Here is an 8,822-nt window from a genome sequence, read left to right on the forward strand (position 1 = left end):
AGGCCAATGCCTAGGCTCAACATAATATCTCTCCCTAGCAGATTTACAGGACAACATTGCGAGGACCAAAATGCATGTTTAGTTCTAATGAGTGGAGCCATCATGATGAACACGTGTCATAAGGACAGTAAATCTTAGTCCTGAAGCTCCCAGAGAATAAACATATTGACCTCTAAGTTTTGGATTTGGAAGATCCTTTTCTGTAACTACTGAGTGAGTTGCTCCTGAGTCAACAAGAAAAGTGATTGCCTTTCCACCAATCACAAGAGTGGTTTCAGATGGCAACAGTCCATCTAGGAAGCACTGTTTGAGGTGGCACTCCCAGTTGCTCTGTTTGCAGGCTCCTGAAGGCCGCTGTGCTCGTTGAAGACAACATGGAGTCTGGTGGAGTAGTCTGCCATGACTGTGGGCGGACCTTGCTGTGCTGCTGGACTGGGTGGTGGGGGCACTTTTTTATCTGATTTATGCTAAATGATCCTCCTTGAGGAAAACCCACATTCATTAACCCCTTCATTCAGATGTTGACAACTCACTGCACCATACTTGTTACAAACTACATTGGGCCCATCAGGCGGAGGTTCCTAGTCTTTAACGCACTATTTCTTTAAATACAGTCGTCACTGTGAGTCTTTAGATTTGTTTATGGCACAATCAAGTCAAAGTCTTTACTCTAGACACATTTATCCTTACGGCTCTTTGTGTCTTCGGTCGAAGGACTTCAGTGTTTAACGTCTACCTGTAAGATATTCAACCTGTAGCCTTTTGGACCCTAAGCCTTTTTTAGGCCTTTTCTCGAAAATTGTAACCCATACAAAAGAGACTACAATTCTGTAACTACAAGGTCTATTTTAAAAATGTTGATGCTTGAATAACACTAACACGATTGTGAGATTTGATGAGATGAGTAAATATTGTGTATATGTTACTGGTTAATAGTAGCTGAACACAGCAAACACAGCAAACAGGGAAAATTCCCAAGTTCGTCTGAAGAAAAAGCACTGTAATTTATTAAATGAGGCCCTGGCTAGCCTAAAAACATTCCCAATTCATAGCACAAAGGGTGCAGGTACCTCACAAAAAGATTTGGTGTAAATAAAGTGAAGCAAACCCCAATTATAGGTGTTTATCTAAACAAAAACATGCAAAATTCTCATTTTATATACTTTATAATTATATATTTCACTTTATTTGTCACTCATATTGTACAATCTATCCGAACAGAGCTGTTTGGCATCATTTTGGCATAGATAGATTAAAAATCTTGTAAACCCCAAATGGGGCTCGCTCGGGTCCAGGGGTTAAGGTATTCAACGTGACTGTCAAACATTTGTCTCAATATTTGATGTTACCGTATGTTCTCTGCTGTCACAAGTATAAAACTTGATCAAATATCAAATATTCACCTTTGTTTTCCCGTCCTCCTTTACTCAGCAATATTTTGAATCTCCTTACAAGGAAGTATTCTATATTACGATACTCTTTGACTTTCCATGAACAACAGCATTTTATGAAATGAGGTCAACAAATATCCACAAAGGCCTGTTAATGCAAATATTATTATGAATATTGACAAAGATATTCCATCTCCTAATTCAGTACAATTTGGAATCCCAATTTGACTTTCAATAAATGGTCTTTCAGTTTCACTTTTCCAAATTTCAGTATCTCATCGGATGTTTAGAAGTCTATCTGGACTCAATCAGGTCCTTCAGGATCCCAGTGAAGACAATCAGGAGCCGCCACGGATTGGTCCTCTCTTTATTTAGTTTGGAGGTCGAGGCAGAAGGAGCCTCCTTCTGGAGGGCCAGTTCACCAACCGCTGTTGGCTCCCGACGATCTTTCAAGGGATTCTGTTCATGACGCCAAGTTTGTGGTGGAAAAACTATTTAATAATACAGAGTGAGTCCTATAATACTGAAATAAGGAACATTGAGAAAAGAAGTTTGTCTTTGGAGTATTTATTCTCTGCGTAGAGAAGGCTCCATCGTGCAGTGTAGTCTGCAGGAGGATGAGCAGAGAGTGGCCCGTCTGTATAGCTAATAAAGGACCTGAGCACAGGGTGTGAGGCAGGATGAGTTCACACTAAAACATCCGGTCAATAGTTTCTAACTGCCCATTGACACCACCATTCAGCCCCTTCCTCTTATCTAACCTGAGACTTGTCACACTTAGACATCTGTCTTTATTACCCTTGTGTATAACTGGGAGTGCTCAAACCTTGTTATCTACGGAAACCAAACGGGCTGACAATAGAAACATATGTCCACCGTGTGTATGAGAGCTTAATTTCATGTCTTTAAGGACACTGCTCCAGGATCAGATCCAACATCCAGAGTGTCTCCAGTGTCTCATGTGAGCTGGACTTTGTATTTGAAACAGGAGCACTGAGTTTGATCCGAGTCCTTCAGTTTGATGGTCTGTTGGTGATAACATGAGATGTTCACATGTTTCTTCTACTTCTTCATCGTCATGTGATCTTCTGCTTATTTGACGGGTTCACGCTGATTGTTTTGACTGTAAGCTTTTAGAAGCTGCTGCTCAGAAATGTTACAACATGTAGGTTATAAATCATGATAGAAGAATGTGATTGATGAACATATTTCACCAAATCTTCATTCAAAATAACACATTTATAAATAAATACATGTAAACGTCACATTGTGTCTCATCAGTGAGACATGCATGTGATCCAAGTTGCTGCTGCTTCATTAAATCGTTGTGAACTGAGCTGATCTTTATCTCTTTAGATGGTTAGTTAGCATCATCTAGTGGACAGAGAGGAGAACTACATCACCTCACCTGTGATTTGTCTGATTGGCTCGCTGTGAGGACGTGTTATAAAGGAAAGGAAGGACTCAGTGACAACTTGATTTGATTTAAGAAAGCATAATACTCATTACAATAACCGTCTCCAACACAACAGACTAGATTAGACTGTAACAAATATATTTCTGGGGCTGTACAACACTCAAATACAGAATATTGTGGCTGCGTAAATTGTACACTTAGGGAGTAAACTGACATTTTGGGTGTACTGTAGCACATTTTGACAATATTACAAATATATTTTATAGTCTGGAAGGACCAGGTGAGCTTAATCGTCGTGACCTGAGCTCAGCATAATAAAAGACACAATTCATACATGACACTTTGCACTACTGTTTAGTTAGTTCATTTAATATGATTCTATTTCATTGTATATAGTGTGCATTTTATATTCATATTTTTACTGTTATTTTATTTACCTGTACCACAATTGCTGCTTTAGCGAGGATTAATAAAGTAAATATCTATCTATCGCATCTATACTATAAATAAAATAGTAGAAAACACTTGTTTGCACACATCGGCTGAATTAATCTGGTTTACTACGACTGTATGAACCCCACAAAAAAATTGCTGTAATTTAAAGAAATGAATGCGTTGTAGAGTCTGTCCACAAGACGATTAGCGAACCATTTTTTTAAATGCTTGTTTTCTGGGCTATGCTATGCTAACAGTGTAGCTGCTACACCAACACTTAAAATAACTCCATCAAGTTATTGTTTATACACATTTATATACATAGATTCATCTGATGTTAGCTACTAGAGTGGGCTGTTACTTATTTACTTTCAACCACCGGTGAAAACAAAGAAATAAACATTATTCAACTAATGTGAATTAATACTTACTGTAGTATTTTCACTATGCTGTATATTTATACTTTATACTGAAACACATTTCAGAGGAAAACACTGTTTGTTTTCTTTACTGCAAGATATCTATCTGACAGCTATGTGCAGACGTCATGTGATCTTATGAAATATGACATTATTATATGACATACATCAGGATACTGTTTACGTGACATTATTATAAAAACCCACAAATATAACATGTATTAGTTGCAGCACTTTAAAAAGGGGGCACTCATAATCCTGACTTTTGTCACTGAAGTATTTGTACCTGATAATACTTCAATAATGCAGTTCTGTTATATATAAACTGTTTATTTGTTGAAGCTTAACTTTTTATTCTCTAATCAATCTAAATTACAAAGTTTGAGTAATAAGCATTTAAGGGACTAACAACTGAATTATTGTCTGATAATTTAAGATTATTCCAGTTAAATAAATGGTTGTTAAAATGAAAACAATTCACATTGAAATGGTTTGCAATTAATTTCAGCTTTCAACTACTACTACAACAAATATCACTACTGCTGATATTTTTTAAACCACAGAAACCGTTCAAATATTAAAAGGTTCAGCTCTTTCAGGAGAGGGGTGATGCTGACTTTTCATATTTGAAATCTTTAAACTTTTTGAATTATTAAGCTTTTTGCAATTTTTTTTTTAATTGGATATGTATTTTCAGCAGGAAATGCATTTTCTAGTTTCATCTGATATTTGATGTTTATGGTTAATTTACATACATCATGTATTTACATGTTATATTTGTGTCATTTAAGAACTAAACATACCTACATGGAAGAGTGAGCATGTGTTGATCAAGAGGCAATAAATGACAATGGAAAAAATAAAGATCTTTGGTTTATTCTGTTTATTCTGGTGTTCAATGTACGGCTCGAGAAGGTCTTTAAATAAATGATTCCTTGTCGGCAGAATCGATAGCGCTCGTACAGGAAGTCATCATGATGTGATAACGGATCTTGGCGATCTCGAAGAACTCTCTCCCTATAAAACGCTAATCTGACTAATATCCTCCTTCATCAATGGATCTCTGAGGAAGGGAGCTGACATGTATTTCCGGGGGAGTGGCAAGCTAATCCAGCTCACTGAAGTTAGCCTGCGCTGGAGCAGGTTCAAGTTTATGGATGTGTTGCTATGGTGATTTTGCCAAACTTGCTTCGAGGAACCGAAAAGCCTGATTTATGTAATCTCATCCTGAAAATTATCCGGCTAACTCAGTTAGCCAGGTACGAGGTACGGGGCCCAGGTGTGTAGTGCTAAAGTGCATCGGGACGCTCCGGTGTTACGGTTTAACAAGGGACCGTGTTAACTGGTGACTTTCAGCCCAATGCGACTGTTGTTGTCATAGTTACGGCAGCTGTTTAAAACAGGAAGATAAAATAATAAAACAATGCATTCTGTCTATTATTATTGTTGTTATTATGATTATTATTCAACGCAGTTTAACATATTTTATGGGCTTTATTTAAATTTTTGCTACAGTATTCCCATAATATATGTTTAACCACAAGATAGTGACATAGTATTGATTTTCATCCCGTGTGCATGTGCGTGTGTAACCTCTGTGAGATGTCTCCTGGCTAAATGAATCTCTTGGAGCTGGGCCCTTTTCCTCGTACGTGTTTAACTGAGTTAGCCGGATAATTTTCAGGATGAGATTACATAAGTGAGGCTTTTCGGTTCCTCGAAGCAAGTTTGGAAAAATCACCATAGCAACACATCCATAAGCCTGAACCTGCTCCAGAGCAGGCTTGAGCTAGATCCGCTGGATAAGCTGCCACTCCCCCAGAAAAAAGTGTCAGCTCCCTTCCTCAGAGATCCATCGATGAGGAAGCGATATTAGTCAGATTAGCGTTTTATAGGGAGAGAGTTCTTCGAGATCGCCAAGATCCGTTATCACATCATGATGACTTCCTGTACGAGCGCTATCGATTCTGCCGACAAGGAATCATTTATTTAAAGACCTTCTCGAGCCGTACATTGAACACCACACGCCATCTACTGTCTCAGACTGTATCACAGCCTCGCGCTGTGTAGCGAGTGGTTCATGTTTGTACAGTGTCGGTGATGCGGAGAACATCGGGAAAGCCGCTGCATGCCGTGCTGTTCATAAAGTTTATTTGGCGCTTAAGAAACTTATGGATGTGTTCATTACATTACCATGACACATGTTGTATTGACTCACCATTCTGAATAATGTGTGTGTGCTTAGTGTTTACTTGCTCCCGTGTCCTCTTGATGGCTGGTTGAACTACATGATGGTTGAAAGCACTCATAATGATATGACAGTATTATTAGTACACCATAGATATCATTGTTGTAGAACATGATTAAGGTGGACTCATGATAAGAATAGAGAGAATTACACACAATTTATTTTTACTGCTTATTATGAATAATACATACATACTGCTCCGCCCATACACAGATTCACACACACATATTCAAACTCCTATTCTATATGGTAATCTACACATACATGTATATATATACATACACATATACATATACATACATATATATACACATATATATATATATATATATATACACACACATGATACATAAGCGCATACACCTACATATATCCTCATAAGTATCTATTAATTCGTATCAGTTAGTTACTCTTTGGGCTTGTTTTTATCTACTTATTCTGAAAGAGTTGACATAATTATTTTCGCTATAAGATCTCATTGGATGATGCGTTCCATTAAGCCTACTTAAAGTAATATCATCTGATTGATTGAGGTGATGAGGCACTTAAAATTAACCTATACGTTTTCCCAACACTTGCGCATTTAACGACGTCTGCGATATTTTGCCATGCTTCTCGTCTAGCCCTCGCAGCGTTAGATTTCGTCATGATTATGGTCTTGAATTCTTCGTATGTGTTCATGATCATCTCCTGCTCGTCAGTGGAGTAAAAAGAGGCTCTTTCTTTGAGTTTATTTGCCATTGTACTGTTAGAAAATCATGGTTTCGGTGATCGACGCTTCCCCCTTTTGAAGTAGGACGGGCACGCGCAACGATCCTGATGACTGACGTCTGGCTCGAATTAACGAGACTGTTTGAGCGCAGATCAGCCTTTGAGGAACCGAGATAGCCTGATGTCAATCATCGAGTTAATTTAAGCTGGATAATAGGACATTTGATCGACTTAGTTGAACCACGTACGAGGAATAGGGCCCTGGTCAGGCTTGTGGTAACAGCAGGTTTATTCCACATCTGCATTTATAACAAAGGACACAGTAGAATGGTCATCACTTGTGGTCTTTCTAGTAGTGAACCCTCCGTTGCGTTGAGGATTACCCAATTTTGAAATACAGTGGTCTAATGATACAGTGATCGTATAGTGGTTTTAAATTCATGTAAATAAAATAGCCGAAATAGAACAGAAACTGTCGCTCTTAAATGTATGAGGAGAAATACAAATATATAACCAAAAATATATTTATACAGATTTCTCACACTGGACTGTTACCTTTTTCATTTTATAATAACAATTGTGTACAACAACATACTGTAACATACCTGCATCTATAACAAAGGACACAGTAGAATGGTCATCACTTGTGGTCTTTCTAGAAAGACGGCATCACGTTAGTGTTAGCTAGCTATACCGGAGACATTTCTACTGGCAATAAAACACATAAGAAACGTATAGTTAACTTAATGAAAACGTGGCGAATATAATCTAAGACAAATACTATTCAACAAAATAAAACCAGCTCAACTCGTATGTACTTTTAAAGTTAGTTAACATTATATTGTCCATGGACATTCACAGACTCGTTACCTAGTAGTGAACCCTCCGTTGCGTTGAGGATTACCCATAGTCCTTTGCGTCTACTTATTCAGTGCATGTACATATTTACAACAGCAGGTGGCGTAGTTTTCCCATTTAGCGGGATTTAATCTGAACGTGTTCAACTATGTTACACGTGTTACGCGTGTTCCTGCCTGCAGTGGGACATCCGGGTGGTGAAGATGGAGGCAGTTGGAGCTTTGTAGTCCTCATTCGTCTCCTCAATGAACTCGGTCACACTGATGAGCGCCGGTTTAACAAGGGACCATGTTAACTGGTGACTTTCAGCCGGATGAGTCTGTTGTCGTAGTTACGGCAGCTGTTTAAAACAGGAAGAGAACACGTAGCTGTCCTCGTGAATGCCGCATTGTTTAGTTTTGCATTACAACGTCAAACCTTCTCATTTACAGTCTTTGGTGAAAACAGACCAGATTCCACGTTGGAGTCTTTTGAGAAAACGAGTCCACTGGAGTTTGAAACGTCGCTTGTTGTTCATGTTGAAACAGGAAGAGAGCTCGTTGCTCTTCCTTTGAAACAATAAAGTTGGCAAAAAAACAGACGTCGTTGGAGCCCGTTTTGTGCAAACACGTGCACGTAGAAGAACTCTATAGCACAGTTAAAAGAAGAAGACAAATACATACAAATAAATCATATTTACGGGATTCAAACTCACATAATATCAGAATCACTCCCACTACACCACCATCAGCTACTGTGTTGTCTTGTAGGCTCAACTTAAACTACGTACAACTCAGTCAGCAGTCGCTCCTAAGAGCAAAGAGCCACCAGATCATCTTGTGACCACACTGCACGTTTACCACGGAGCACTCTGTGTACTTCAGAGCAGTTTAGAATATAAATGGTGACTGAAACAAATGGTGCCTTTTTAAAATCTGACAATTCAAAACGTGTTTGTCTCGCTGCAAATTAATGAGGCAGATGTTTGTGATGTCGTCATGAGGTGAAAATACACAATGTGGACAAAACGCATCAGAGCAAACAAGAACAGATAAGACATAAAATGAAGAGTTTAACCAGCCAACAACACAGAGATGTCAAACAGTTGAGTTCATTTGAGTTTAATAAGTAAAAGACATGATCACATTTAATTTGACCCACATAGCATCACACTATGTAATACATGATGGCACTATTAGTGTCCAGCTCATTGACCAGGTTGAATGGTCGTCCTTAAAACTGTATATTGTGTGGAAAGCCGATGGCCTCTCTAAACCTTGGCTCGGTTTCTTCTTGAGTGTGCCCACCATGTATTACACATTGTGATGCTATGTGGCTCTGATCTGCTCTGAAGTACACAGAGT

Source organism: Pholis gunnellus (assembly GCF_910591455.1).
Source record: "Pholis gunnellus genome assembly, chromosome: 14".
In the NCBI taxonomy this organism is placed as follows: Eukaryota; Metazoa; Chordata; class Actinopteri; order Perciformes; family Pholidae; genus Pholis; species Pholis gunnellus.